Source organism: Cricetulus griseus, chromosome 7 (genome assembly GCF_003668045.3).
Source record: "Cricetulus griseus strain 17A/GY chromosome 7, alternate assembly CriGri-PICRH-1.0, whole genome shotgun sequence".
NCBI lineage: Eukaryota > Metazoa > Chordata > Mammalia > Rodentia > Cricetidae > Cricetulus > Cricetulus griseus.
The window spans coordinates 1,058,808-1,074,523 of NC_048600.1; positions in this window are offsets into that span (position 1 = coordinate 1,058,808).

A 15,716-nucleotide genomic window follows, 5' to 3' on the forward strand; every position below is an offset into this window, starting at 1 on the left:
CATAGCAACCTAATCAATCAAGAAATACATACTTAATGTGTGCAGACAGGGATAGCCTTGGCCAGCATTTATTACCAGTCAAGCTGAGGTACAAAATCCTGCATAGTGAGGGGGGATGTTAATTATTAGGGGAAAGAAGGGGCATCGTGGACTCTTTAGGGTAGAGACAGGGTTAAGAAAGAGACCAGGAACTGGAAGGACCAGTGTTCCCAGGATTTTGTGTTCAGAAATAAACAAGAATGAAAACTCTTGTCCTGAGGTCATAGTTCAGTATCAGTGGGCACTCGGGCAGCTGTGGCCACAGATTACCATGAAATGCAACCTTCCTGCTGTACTCCTTGGTCATCAACATTCAGCTGGCATGGTACCATAAATCGGGAAGGAAAGCTACATCGAAGAGAAGATAAAAAGAACACACTGGGAAGAAAATAAAATGCCTTGAGTCTGTTTTTGCAGACTCAAACACACGTATCGATCTTTCTGACTCCAGGTTGAACAGGACATAACACACACCCAGATCAGTCATCACAGTGTGTGCATTTTTGGCATAATCTGGCCATGGACAAGCTAGTCACTCAGAAGAAGTCATTAAGTCCTTTGGCTAAAACTGCCCACCCGCCCACATCTCAGCTGCTGAGTTGGGTAGGACTCCAGCCTCAAATCTAAATTGCATGATGTGTAGATGCTGGTGCTTAGCCTTTTTCCTTCTCTCTACATCAAACACATACACTTGATATTTAAAGCATGGCTGCTATTTTTTAGTTGGTTGGTGCACATCTGTCGGCCTTCCTCCTTAATGGCCTGCTCAGCAGAAGAGATGAGGAAAGCAGGCTAAAATCATGTTGTTGTTCAATACCATGATTAGTTTTCTCAGGTTGACAGCCAGACTTAACAAGATTTTCCTCTTCACAAAAGACTCTTTTGATGGATGGTGTCCCTGTGGCTCTAAACTGAACCTCAGAAGCAAGGAGGCAAGTTATGTCGCTGGAGAGAGAATCTTTCCTGCTAACTCAGGTGTAATTGATAAAACCCCACTCCTAGTATGCCCCAAAGTACAGGTCCAAGAGACAGCGTAGGCATTGTTTTTCTTCTTCTCCCCCTCCCCCGTACTTTGTCTTAACCGAATCATCCCTGGATCTGCCCCTTCTCCAACCTAAACTTGGTTACAAATAATATAGGCTGGCAGCAGTCAAGCTTTTCAAGTCAAAACACACTTTAGAGGAAAGCTAAAACCCTCTAGATCCCAATGACAAAAGGAAAAGCAAAGTGCCACATTGCCTATGAAAACAAAAACTATCAGAGTTTACGATGAGAGGTCCCAGAGATTCAGGCTGGCATAACTTGAAAATTTTTGAAACCATCATCCTCCAATAAATTGTACAAAGAAATAACCTCATTGCCTCTGCCTATTCACAAGCCTGAAAAGAATTAAATGACTAAACCTTAAATTCCTCTTTAAAAGTATGCCAAGCTCCTGCAGAAGTGTGTTTGTTTTTCTGCTCGCCCATGTACATTAGTGCCACCTGGACACTGTGCTGACAGCCTCACCTTCTTTGTCATAGTCAGACTGAGTGGACAGTCTCTAAAAGGAAAAGCTCACCTAGGATGTTGGTCTCTGAAGATTTCATTTAGAGTACCCATAGGCTGGAAGGTAGAGCTTTGAAACTAAGAAAAAATTAAAGCTGACTGGTGTGTGTGTGTGTGTGTGTGTGTGTGTGTGTGTGTGTGTGTGTGTGTGTGTGTCTACATTGGTAGGATGCTTGCCAAGCCTGCATGAAGGGCTAGATTCAACCAGCAACCCTATATAGAGAATTATGCATCCTGGGCCATATGAGAGACTGTGTCAGAGGATACTCTCTATATTGATAACCACATATTCCTACTTATGGAGAAGTGTATTCATAATATATGAATTCACTTCTGTACGTTATCTACACTGTGAGGCTGACAGCAGCACCATCAGTGTATATTGCACCAGTCTAGGTGTGGTGACTGAACGGTTCTCATCATTGGCCTCCACTCTGCAACTTAGGAAGACATGAGCACTTCTTGCATTTTACATTTTACATTTGAACAAAAGCATGCATTCAAAGGCATGGCTTCAATAAAATAAATTATTTAAAGATTCCAAGAACCCAAAATTTGAAGCAGAAAATGCTTCTTCCTTAATGGCAGCACCTAGCTTTGCAGTCTGTAATTCATCATGCCGCAGAAATAGTTGCTCTGCCAGCTCTCGTGGTTATGGTCTCTAGATAAACCACAGAAATGGTTATTGAGGTACCAAGAGAATGCGTGGTTAGGTCAGCTTCCATCAAGGGTGGTGACTGGACCACAGCATCCTCTTCCATTTCCTCACAGTCAGTGTTGTTCCAGTAAGCATGGATAGGCCGCCTACTATGCAGCAAGAGCATTCTAGCCTTTGGGAACATGGAGATGAATGACATGTATGGTGAAGCTGAGGCCATTTAAACTCAATCAAATGCAGTCTTTTCTCCCAACACAAAGCACATCCTTCCGTCTGGAGCCTCCATAGTTTGTTTGTGAGTGAGAATAGCTCCCATAGGCTCAAATGCTTGAATGCTTGGTCCCTGTTAGGGTAACTGTTGGGGAAAGATTAGGTGTGGCCTGTGGGAGGAGGTGTGTCACTGGGTGGTAGGATTTTGAAGTTTCAAAGGCCCATGCCAGACCCAGTCTCTCTCTTTCTCCCTCCCTCCCTCTCTCTCTCTCTTGCTCTCTCTGCCTAGTGCTTTGTGGATCACTATGTAAAGCTCTCAGCTACCACTCCAGTGCCATGCCTCTCTCCTGGTCATGATGATCACAGACTAACCCTCTGAAACTGTAAGCAAGTCCCCAATCAAAGGCTTTTTTTTATGAGTTGACTTGGTCATGCTGTCTTTTCCCAGCAGTAGAACAGTGACTAAGACAACCCAGGACCTGAGTACATCTTTCTCATATGATGCAAAACACACCACAAAGGGAGCATATCTCACCTTTGCCAAAAGACATTCCAATGAAGAAACGGACGCTCCAGATGGAAGGATGTGTTTCACCTTGGGATGTTGTGGTCCTGGACAGCATCCTTGATGAATGAAACCAATCTCCAGTGAGCAGACAAGCCATGTGTCAAAGGTCACTTCACCAAGGAGTGACAGGTCTGGAACTTGGACACTCATGTAGACAGCTGGTAACTCAGTCTTTACACTGTGTATTGGAGCTACAAAGCCTTGTCTTGACTGTTTTCCCAAAAGATCTGGGTGTCTGCAGCACCCCACAGGAGCTATTCTTAGGAAAAGGCACAGAAACACTAGCAGTCTGAGGTGGTGCTGGGTGTCACTAGCTGTGGTGTGTGTGGCGAGTAGACTGTTTCATAAGCTGGAAGTGCAGGCAAAGTTTTTGCAAAAGCCATTTACATTAAGTTATGATTAAGATACGATCAACAAATTTTAAGTGGCATGTGACATTTTTATTGGATCTTAGGTTAAACTCCCCCCAAAGTTTACTTTTTAAAAATTTTAACCTTTATTGAGATCAAACTCAAACATCAATATATGAATATTTATACAAAAATAAATTCATATTATTAATAGTATAAATTATACTGTCTACATATTATTTTTATAGGTTTTAACATACAAAAATGTATATACTATATATAGTTGACTGTTTTAGACATGTCTAATTTTGAATCTAGGAGACTGTTACTACAGATTAAGGTAATATACAATACCTCCAAAACTTACCTGAGGACTCCCTGCTCCCTATTTTGTGGTAATAACACTTAGCACCAAATATAAACAGTTCATGCATCTAATGATATTAAGAACTATTAAATGTCATATTCTGACAAGAGGAAACAGGTTTTCTACTTAAAAGAATGTGTATGTGTTGGCTGACGGAAGATCTTATCAGGAAGCTGGAGCTTTAGAAATGGAACCAGGAACTTCACACACCAGAGCAGCAGCGGGCTGTCTTCATTTCCCTTCTTGTTGCTGTAATGAAAACACTCTGACAAAACCAATGAGAGGGAAAGACAGACAGACAGATAGACAGACACCGAAAGACAGACAGACAGAGACACAGGCAGAGACAGACAGACACAGAGAAACAGAGAGACAGAGACACAGGCAGAGACAGACAGACACAGAGAGACAGACATATACATACATGGATCAAGGGTCCAGTATATCAGAACAGGGACCTGAAGGCAGCAGGAAGTGGCTGGTCACATGGCATCTGCAGTCAGGAAACAGAGAATGACATTTGCATATTGCTGCCTAGCTCCCTTTCTGCACTCATATAATTCAGGATCCCACATAGAAAGCCATGTCACCCACAGTGGTTGGGTCTTCCCATGTCACTGAATGTAGTCAAGGTAACATCACACAGGCATACCAGAGACCCATCTCCCAGGAGCTTCTGGATCTAACATTTGGTTATATTTCAATGTAACCTTAAAGAGGTTTCAACTCCAACCTTAAAGAGAAACAACTCAATGGAGTCACAGCCAACTATAGACAGAGAAAAAAGCTCCCACAAAACGGAACTTGATTGAGGCTGGTCATTGTAATTTTTCTTTCTGGATGTAGATAGTAAAGCAATTTGACATTTTCTCTTATAAGAAAGAGAATTATTTTAAAGGGCTGTGGAGACAACTCATGCTTGCTGGGGACTTAAATTCAAATTCATCCTGATAACCCATTTAAAAAATCATGGTGTCATGACAGGCTGTGTTTGACCTCTGGCTTACACACACCACCACCATCACCACCACCACCACCACCACCACCACCACCACCACCACCACCACTCATACGTACACACACACACACACACACACACACACACACACACACACGGGCACCCACTTGCACATAGACACATACTCATACAGACAAAACAGTCATTTTATATAGAAATAGCATCAGAATTTAAGTCATTCGATCTATAGTGTATTGAAGGGCTGGGGGTGGCCAGTGATGTGACCCCGAGGGAAAGAACAATTAAGATAGTGTCTAAAATTGAAGCTGTCCCATGCTGACTGTGACTCTGCATAGCCAGAAAGTGTGAATTTGGTCACAGGACCGTTTCTCAAGGAGATTAGCAAAAGATAGGTCATTAATATTCACAGGAAATTAAAAAAATGTATAAAGGAGAGAATAAAATAGTAGCCTTTTAGGGCTTGCTGTTTTAATTTTAAAAGAGGTTTTTAAGGGTACTTCTTTTCATGCCCCCCCAACTTTCACATCTTTTCTGGAGGGAGGAGATTTTCATTTTCATTCTCTCTGTGATGCCATAATCAAAGGAGAAATATATGAGAAGCCTGATAATTTTAGAGTCTTCATTTCAGACTATTAAAGCCACATTGCCTAATTTCCTTCCTAAAGATTGGAACTCTCCAGAAAATGAGCAGATGAAAGGTCTCTGCTCTCAAGGATGCTTGCTTACCACTTATACAAATGACATATAATAACATGCATTCTAAAACTAGTCATGTTTCCTTTAGAGTTTCAAAACACTATGAACCGTTGCTGTCTAGATTAGCTATTAAGCCCCTCCATAGTTTGCCCATCAATCTCAGAGTCAGTACTGGAGGCTTGTAGAGTTGTGTTGCTGAGCCACAATGCAACCCAGCAATGCTCATCACACGAAATTAGATTCCCCATCAAAAACAAAACAAAACAAAATTTGTGCGTGGCTGAAATTATGATTCTGGGTCTGAGCCTCCAGCACGAGCATCAACATTGATGCAGAATTGATGAAACTGCCAAGTGGGATTGCATTGTTTGATCTTCACAGCCCTGGAATAGCATCGCCTAAAGCTACAGTTCCTATAAACTTACTTTGCACAAACGACTTAGCCAGTGCAGACGTATTGACATAGAGTGCCCATGAATGACATTAGGGCTACTTAGGAAAGAGAAAAAAAGGACAAAATAACAGCAAAAGAATGCAGCAATTGGTTCTGAAAATTACCTTTTTCCAGTGAACCTCTCTGAAAAATTACCTTTTTCTGCTGAATCTCACTCAAAAATTACCTTTTCCAGCTGAAGCTCTCTCAAAGTGCCTTGATGGCAAGCAATGTAGTTTTAAGTTGAAAATGTCACAAGGCCATGAAAAGAAATTGATAGAAAATTTCAGGGTTCCTTGTTGATATTTGAAGCAGCCCGTGGTTTTTTGTTCCTTAACACAGATCTGCTCGGCTGCGTTCCCACTTTGATTTCTGTATTGCCAAAACCAGCGTGCTTCCAGGCTTAATGGCTTCACAGAGAAGGGATGGAGGGGATGTAGTTATTACTGCCAAGGTTCTGTTGCCAGTGGGAAATTGGTAAACATATGTTTTCAACATCTCCATTCACCTCAGAACTTTAAGAAAGTGCAGTAAATAAAATCTTAAAGTTTGTTCAACCTTTAAGAGAAATCGTAATTATGCAATCGAGGGGTGGCTGAGAGGATACAGTGAGGCTGTACTTCTTTAAGTCAAAAGAAGCAGAAAGAACAAGCAACCATCTTTCAGGCCCGACTCTGCCTTATATGTCAGCATGGTCTTGGCAGAGGCTGGTGGCATGAGAGAATGGATAAGACCATGTCGGAAGCTCCTTCCAGCCATAATATTCTACAGTTTTCTTCTAGTCCAGACTTGAGGAAGAAATGTGTCATGGTGGCTATTGTTTATCATTGCTGCTCTAAGAGATGACTTAGGCTTTGTGTGTGCGCACGCTCACGTGTGAATGTGTATGGGGGATGCACACACTTGGGCTGTGTGTCCCCACTGAAAAACAAAGAAATTCTTTTTCCAGAGAGACACTGAGACCAGCTGGGCTGGGCTTGACCAGAACTGTACTTGGGAAACTTCCAAGCAGTTGGCTGCCTTGATGGATGGAATTTTCCTCTTCATCATTGATTATTGTCATCTTTCTTCTTCTATCTCCTCTGTCTGTCTTTCTGTCTGCCTTCCTCCAGATCTAATTCTTCTCCCTGCCCCTCCCTTCTCTGTTATCTTCTAATTCACAAGCTTTTTTAACTTCGCCTGAGACCCTTCCCATAGGAGCTGCTGATCAAACACACGATGAAACTTTGTGAGCTTCTGGGGCATATATCAATCAAGTGAGTTGTTTTATTTTTTTTAAATCATGAAATAATCAGGATGAAGCATATGCAAAATTATTATTTTAACCAAGTCTTTGATCTTCAATACTGAATAAAATCAAAATTCTGTTAAATCTGAGATTACATAAATTTTGGAATATGAGAATGCCTAATCTATATTTCAAATTAATTAAGATTCAAATTTTATTATTAACATTTTAATAGCCAATTTTTAAAATTTGACACTATAGAATAAGTAATATTTTTTTATTTTCTCAGTCACCAAGTTGCCCTTGTAGTCATTTAAAATGTTTTTTAATTAGAATAGAAGTGCCTCACTTTCCCTCTCCCTTATCTTTTCCAGCCCTACTAGCCACCCTCTCTCAAGCCCCACACAATTTCCCCACACTCTCAAGTTGATAGCCTCTTTTTATTTGATTGTATTTGTTACATACATGTGTGATTGTGTGTGTGTGCACAAATATTTATAAATTTTTATAAATTTATAAATTTATAAAAGTGTGAGGTGCACTTTTGTGGTGGAGGTGTGTGGATGGTTTCAAGGCTGACCACTATGCATTAGACAATCAAATAAGGGGCTCACCCATGAAAGGAGGTAGTTCTCCTTCTCCCAGCAGTCATTCATTGCCGGAAGTTCTTTGTTGAAGTGTGGGAGGGACCCTTCGAAATTTTACCCTTTTCACATAAACAAGTCCTCACTGATATTACCCTTGTTCCAGTCTTGTATATTTCTAGGAAAGACTATATTGCAATATACTTCCTGGTGTTCTGGCTCTTAAAATCTTTTAGGTCCTTCTTCCTTGACGTTCTCTGAGCCATAGATGAAGGAACCGTGATGTAGATGTATCCATTGGTGCTAGACTCCCAGTGGTCCATTGACCTTTGCATGTGTCCAGTTGTGGTTTTCTGCGATGGTGTCCATTTGCTGTAAAGAGAGAATTCTTTGAAGAGGTGTGGTAGCCGCACTTCTATGTGGGTATAAGGATAAAATTTGGAATGTAGTAAGGAATTATGCTGGCCTGGCAAAAGAAGATTCTTTTCTGAAGTCCATGATGTCACTAGCCCTGGAAAGCTGCCTATGTTTATAGTACCAGCCACGATTTGCTTTTTCTTGAATGGGCCTTGAGTCCAATAATGAGCTGTTGGTTGCCACCGTTATGTGAGTGCCACTTTATTGCACCTTTGTGCAATACTTTCTGAGGTGTTTCAGCTAGTAGGACTATCTAATGGCCCCACCCAACTTTGGCAGCTTGCATCTTCCAGCATTTTCTGGAACCATGGAAGCTAGATCACAGGAAGGGGGCCTTCAGGTTAGATCCAGCTTGAGTCATCCAAGTTGTGTGTCCTATGTATGTGGGGTCTTCAGCCACAAGGGTCTGTCCTCAACATCCGAGAGTAAACCAAAGGCTACATTGATCATCTTTATTGCTTTGGGAACCACTTGGTCCTCCCTAACCAACACATGCGTGGGGTGCATGGTTTCTTGTGTCTGTTTATTGTTGTTGCTAGTTGGTGGTTCTTTTGAGGAGCATTGTCAGCCCAAGTGACTTAACTTCCCTTAAGGTGTGTGTGTGTGTGTGTGTGTGTGTGTGTGTGTGTGTGTGTGTACATACACTTATATGCATTCTGTATAATTTTATGTAAATGTAGAATAATATGATTCTTTGAGGCTTTATCAAACAACCTTGGTGTTGTCTCTGGACGCTCCTTCTTTTTCTGTATTGGCCTCCCTCCCTCCAGTTGGAGCTCCCCCACATTATCCTTTCTCTCATTTCTCATCACCTGTAATCCTGCTATGCCTCTCCCAAGCTTCCACATGCACACTGATGGCCCCTCCATAGCTTCCTGGTCTCAGTCCATGTTATATACTCACATCTGAGAAAGAACATGTAGCAATTGTCTTTCTGATCAACATGATCTTTTCTAGTTCTTTCCATTTTTTACTGATCAATTTCATGATCTTGTTTCCATTTAGAACTGAACAGTATACATGTATCACATTTTCATTATCCATTCATCATCTGAAGGACATTTAAGTTGTTCTCATTCCCTGCCTATTGTGAATAGAGCAGCAATGAGCATGGCTGAGCAAGTATCTGTGGAGTGGGATGCTGAGCCCTTTGGGCATTTTCTTGCTGATAATGAGCCATGTTGGGGATATCCTGGGTTCTGGGCATACACAGCAAGTGCTCTGCCACTGAGCCATGCCCCTCTCCCTTTGTGGTCTTCATCCCACATATCTGTGACACTAAGTAAATGCTCACTTTCAAGTAGCACACTTAATACTTGATTAGCTGCTTTGTGAGGGACAAAATATAAATTTTAAAAATATTTTTCCATGCATTTTCTAGGTGAAATTTACCTATATGGACAAAATTGTGAATATTGCAACATACTTTCAGATGTGTTTTCCAGGAGAAACATTGATAACAAGGAAATATTTTTAGAGCACCCATCTTTAATTATACAACTATGTAGGCCTTCAAAATGAATGACCATAAAAAGGAGTTTAATTTGAGTTTTTAGCCACTGTAGATTCAAAATGATAAGCACTTGTTTTTATAAACATCCATTATTTTGAGTTTGGTTAATAAGGCCAATCAAATTACTTTATTGGCTTCATATTGGTGTTGGACTGATTTTATGTTTCTTTCTTATAAAATTTTGAGAATGCAAAGGTGTAATTTTATTTTTAGTCCATCCTTCCAAGATGCAATGGATTCTAAAGTGCTGCTTTTTCTTGAAAACTTTATGGACTGAATAAAATTTAATCTCTGAGATGTCAATACTGCTCTCGGCAGGTGAAACCATACTTTTATAGATTGCTGGGGAGTGAACTCTGCAGGGAATTTAGGATGCCAAACAGTACTGAAATGCATTTACTTTCAGTTCCATCAATCTCATGTCTTAGACTTTACCTCATGGCACAACTCCAACAATACAACTCCAAAAGGCTATTCTAATGGAGTACTATATACCTATGAAAAAGAAAATAAAGAAGAGGAAAATGCTCTATAAACTGTTACAGAGTGACTTCCTGGAGACCTTTTAAATAGGAAAAAAAGAAAGCAAACTACAAAGTGCCCTTTGTTATTTATATAAGATTCGGGAAATACAACCTTGCTTATCTTTACAGTAATTCACAGGAGAGAACACAACAGAAATTTTGGTCAAACACATGAATTTACCTACGTGATAGTAATGCAGAGAAGGTGTGAAGGGGCAGAGAGAGACGTGAGAGAAACTCATCCAGAACTAGGTCATTTATGGACACAGACTTTTTTTAATAGACCTTCAATGTGTTTGTGGGGGTTGGGCAAATTGCAAATAAATAATGAACACTTTTTTATTTAATAATTGCTTAGGTGGCTATTCCAAAATATTTCACATATGTTGTAGTGTTAAAAAGATAAAGTGTGGTTGGAAGTCCCACTGTGGAAAGAGAAAGATTCAAACATGAAGTGAGAGGAAGGAAGAACTCAGAAGGTGAGATTTGATCCAGGAGTATCAAGAATGATAAAATACATGTCTGTGTGTCTATGGCTGCGCAGTGCATATGCATAGGCAAGTTCTTGGCCTGTTTGTATGAGCTTCCCTGCACAGGTATGTTCATTTCAGGCCCTGCTTATTGACTTGATGGACAAGAACCAGAACACCCCAGCTGCCTCAAGCGTGCCTAGCAGTCAGGCCTTGCAATCAGGGTCTTCAGATAACTGGCTGATTCCAGGGCTGAACAGGATGCACAGAGAAGGAAGCTTGGCATCTTGTTAGGTCAGAGAGTAGGAAGAGCAGAGGGAAGAAAAGGATGAGGGTGGAGAGGAGAAGGGGGAGGAAGATTAATTTTGGGAATATAAAATCTTGCTTAAAGCAGACAGCAAAATGTTAGCTAGCAAATGTGGACTGAGTGCCAGCAAATGACAACATCCTGCACCCACGATAGTAAAGACTGTATCAGGAAATAACTAATGGTTGATACTAAATCAAGGAATCTTATTTAATGAGAGGACAAGATGTTTGCATGCCTTGAAGTAGTATTTACTCAAAGACAGCTTTTAGGTTGCAAGACAGGAAATCAGTAATAGTAGTAGAAAAATCCAGAATACCTTGACAGGATGACCAAGGTTCACATCAGCATGAGGACCAGGGTGCCCTTGGGGATGAAGCAACAGCAACCTCACTGCTCTGTTGAGAATCCATTCATGGCAGGACAAGACAAGCCTAATATGGAAACTGTCCTATTTAAAGATGAAAGTGAATGTGTTCTTCATCAGGTTACCCCTTCCAGGCTTCCAGACAGAAATGAGGGGTTTTAGTTAGTCACCCCATTAGACTGTGCGCTCCGGCAAGTGGGGCCTGAGGCACAGAAAGAAAAGCACAGAAAGCTGTTTGACAGAGGAATATGCTTGGTCCTTTGTGGTGCCCCATGGGCCTAGTGCAGCTTCTGCAACCATGACAAGAGGTTGCCTGAGGACGTTGCCAATGAGAGGGAGGCAAGAGAGAGGAGGGAGAGGATGCATCTACACCTTAAAAAGGCAATGAGCCTATTGCTCCTGTGAGGACAGCCAGAGAGTGTTCTGGAAGCTCAGTCCCTTCACTGATGACCTGAATTCCAGCCTGTATTCACTGCAGACAAGGAATTTCGAAAGCTGAAGAAAAAAAAAAAAAAAAAGGATCACCACAAGTTGGGTTATATTTCACATTCTAGTCTTCAACCTCAATCCACATTCCACTATTCATTCTTCAGAGTCCTGAATTGTCTACTCTGGGCATGCTGCCCATGGTTTAGGGCCATGTTCAGAAGGACCAGAACTGTGGAGCAGGCTAAGTTCATTTGCTCTGTAGCCAGCAGTGTTTGGTGTATACTATACTAACTCATTTGATTCAGTTGCAGTTTTGAAATTATTGAAAAACATGAGGGGTGCTCATCACTTCTGTAGCCCAGGATATGAGCTCTGTTGGTAAATATTAAACATGCCCTTGAAAAGGAAACATGTTGTAAAGTCAGTGGGTGTCACGTTCTGTTAATACTATTCATGTCAGGTTGATTGACAGCACGATCGTTTCTCTGTCTTGATAGGTACTTCCACCGACTCATCTCCTTTGCTATTGGGAGTGGATTATATTTCAGCTGGGTTAAAAGGCTCATCTGCCACTTCGCTTAGCTCTTCCAATTTCTGCTTTATATATTTTGAAGCTCTGTTATTAAGTAAATACACAATCACAATCATTCTGTCTTCTTGCTATACTGAATTTTTATTACGATAAAATTTTCCTCTTTATCTTTGGTGCCACTCTCTGCCTTAGATACATTTTCCTAATATTTTTATTATTTGGCTGATAATTTTGTTCTTTTTTTTTTTTGGTTTTTCGAGACAGGATTTCCCTGTGGCTTTGGAGGCGGTCCTGGAACTAGCTCTTGTAGACCAGGCTGTTCTTGAACTCACAGAGATCCACCTGCCTCTGCCTCCCAAGTGCTGGGATTAAAGGTGTGCGCCACCACCGCCCGGCAATTTTGTTCTTTTCTTTCTTTCCATCTTTTTATTTGTGGTTTATCTCTTATAGACATTGCATATTGACATCTTGTTTTTGTTTTTTAGAATCTGACAATGTTACTCTTTTATTTGGAATGTTTAAGATGCATTTTTAAAAAGTCAGGTGGTTGTGCACACTTGTAATCCCAGCACTGGGGAGGTAGATCACTGGAGCTTACTGGTCAACCAGCTTAGCTTATTGGTGAGTTCCAGGTCGCAACAAGAAAAACCAAGGTGGACAGAATCTAAAGAAAGACATGCAAGGTTGCCCTCTGACCTCCATGTGTGTATGTGCCTGCATACACAAGTGTATCTGCATACAAAGGAACAGCACACACGTGCATACATGTGTATTCACATGCGGTGGTGGGGAGGGAGAAATAGTACAATAGTCAATTTGTTTTCACTTATATTTTCTACTTTGTATACTCATTAGGGCTAAAACATGATTTTAAAATATTCTGTATGCCCAAATAATATCTTTAAAAAGCTCCTTTAGGAAACATGGAATAAAAAATTGTAGGTGGAGAAGATACGGTTTAGTTGATAATATTTTCCTTTTACATTTTACAGTTAATAGCAGGGCAGGTTACATAAATTGTGCACACAATGCCAGCTTAGAGTACAGACTAGCAGATTAACACCAGAAAGGAGTCTTGAGGTACCTGTAAGGCCTGAGTCTAGCCAATCTAGCCAAGTTTTGTTTCCAGGACAAAAACCTTCAGGGTAAAATGGCTTCTACCTGATCCCAAGTCTACACCTGCCTGGATGGCATCCCCCTGTAGTGGGGGACTATTTAGTGAGGAAAACACATGACACCCATATCCACAGTAAACACATTAGTAGAGCAGTAACATGCTCTGATGGAACCATTCGTAAATGCAGCCGCTCTGATGGGCAGTAGAGATGTATATTAATGCTGTTTGGAAGGCCTGGAAACAGGACTGGAAATCTGAACACCACTTATGTTCAGAATGAATACATGGTGTTACCTTAAGGCAGGCCATATGGGCATAAGTGCTCAGACAAGAGCTTTCTTGGATTAATTAATTATGTTTTCTGAAGTTGCTTTTCTCTGCAACTTCAATGAGCCACGAGTCTCCAGAACATGCTTAGTTGGCTTTATTAAATGCTCAGATCCAGACTTTTGCTTGTTTCTGTGACAGAAAAAGGAGCGTCCTAAGTTGACCTCACACCAAGAGCAGCTAGCAAACAGTGTAGCTACCAAATCCACATGAGGTGTGGGAAAGGCCTAAAATTCAACTAAAGCATTGGTGAGGGATGATGACCGCCTGTGATGTAGGAGATTCCATTGTGGTCACAACCTGATTATGGGAATAAATTATCCTTCAAGTATATGTATGCGTATCCATCCTATATGTATACTAGCAAAGCTTAACCATGAGCCTGAAAGAAATGGGCTGTTCTTTGCAAGTGACCTTGTCTGCTGAAACAGAGTGCAGCACTGGGAAAGTCAGACCACAGGCAAATCAGACTCAACAATGTGGCATGTACAGCATCCACCAATGCATTTATACAGTTAATAGTACATTCTAAAAAGTTGGAAAAATCGGAAGTAATGAGAAAAAATAGATTGAGCAATAGAGACTGAAGCACCAACAAAATGATAGATGTTTGTAGAAAGCCAGACCACTCTCAAATATTTAAAGGAAAGCATGAACGCAATGACCAAAAAGGAGGATTTAGGAGAACCTAAGGAGACCTCTAGGCATGAAGTGCTAACACTTGAAGTAAAACATCATCACCTGACAGACACAAATGGAGTGCATCTGTAAACAGAAGAACAAAGCCAACTCCTTCAGTGGTCTATGAGATGATACAAAGTTGTTTGCCACACACAGTGTTAGAAGAGGAGCGGGAAAGGCGTTTGCCAGAATATCTAAATTTCATTCCAATTGTGATACAAATTTACAAAACCCATGTTTCAAGAAGTTGAACACACACAAAGGAAACCTGGAGGCAAGTAATAAATTAGTGAAGGTCAGAGGGGAAGATCTTAAGAATGTGCAGGGAAGGGCTCTGTTAGGGGCTTGAGGCTTTAAATAACGGTGTAAGCAAAGATAAGAATAAAATATGGACAAAAGCACAGAGTGAATGAGGGAATTTGTAAGAGTGCTCCATTATATGTTACGTGCTATGTAACTGTTCAAAGAAAAACTGATAACTAAGGTGTGCACTTGGGAGCAAAGCCTTAACTGATTAATTAATTAAAATATACAAACAGCAGTCAATGGTTGTGACAATGTGATACTGAAAATGCTCAATTAGTTAAGAAAAAGGAGGAGGACAGATGGGATCAAAAGAAAACCTCACGAAGGAAACTCAACCGTATCATAGTAACAGTCAATATAAATACCCTAAACTCTCTGGCATCACCTGAATTAAATAAAAAGGCAACGTCCAACTTGCCTTCTACAAGACATTTACCTTCAATTTAAAAGCACGGGAAAGATGAAAGGTCTTCCACAGAAGTGAGAGCAATAACACAAGGAGGCTGGGCTGGAAACAGCAGCTAAGTGGGCCAACCAGAGATGAAAGAGGCCCTGCATAGCGGCAATGGAGAGAATTCAGCAGAAAGACAGCTCTACATATACGGGCACATAATAACAGAACTGCAAAACACACAGAGCAAACAATTATATAGAAGCAGACGATTGCAACTGAAAGTTTGAATGCTATTCTCTCAGCAATAATCAAATAAAAGCAGTAAAATGTGGAGACCGAACAACACTGTTATCCAGCTGGACCTAATTGTCATATATATTCAACAGGCTGTGCACCAGAAGAACAGGATTTTCTCACGTGAATATGGTGCGATCAAGACAGCCTGTATTCTGGGCTGGATGACAACTCTCAGTAATTTCTGTTTTTGAAACAAGGTCTTACGTGACCCACTCTACGAAGCTTAGGAATGCCTTCAGTCCTGATCCTCTGGCCGGAACCTCTGCAGTTCTGGCCCTCACAAGCACACATCATGATGAACACTGTATGTGGTGCTGGGGATTGTACCTAGGGCCTCCTTATGAAACACTCTCCCTACTGAGCTGGATCTCACAA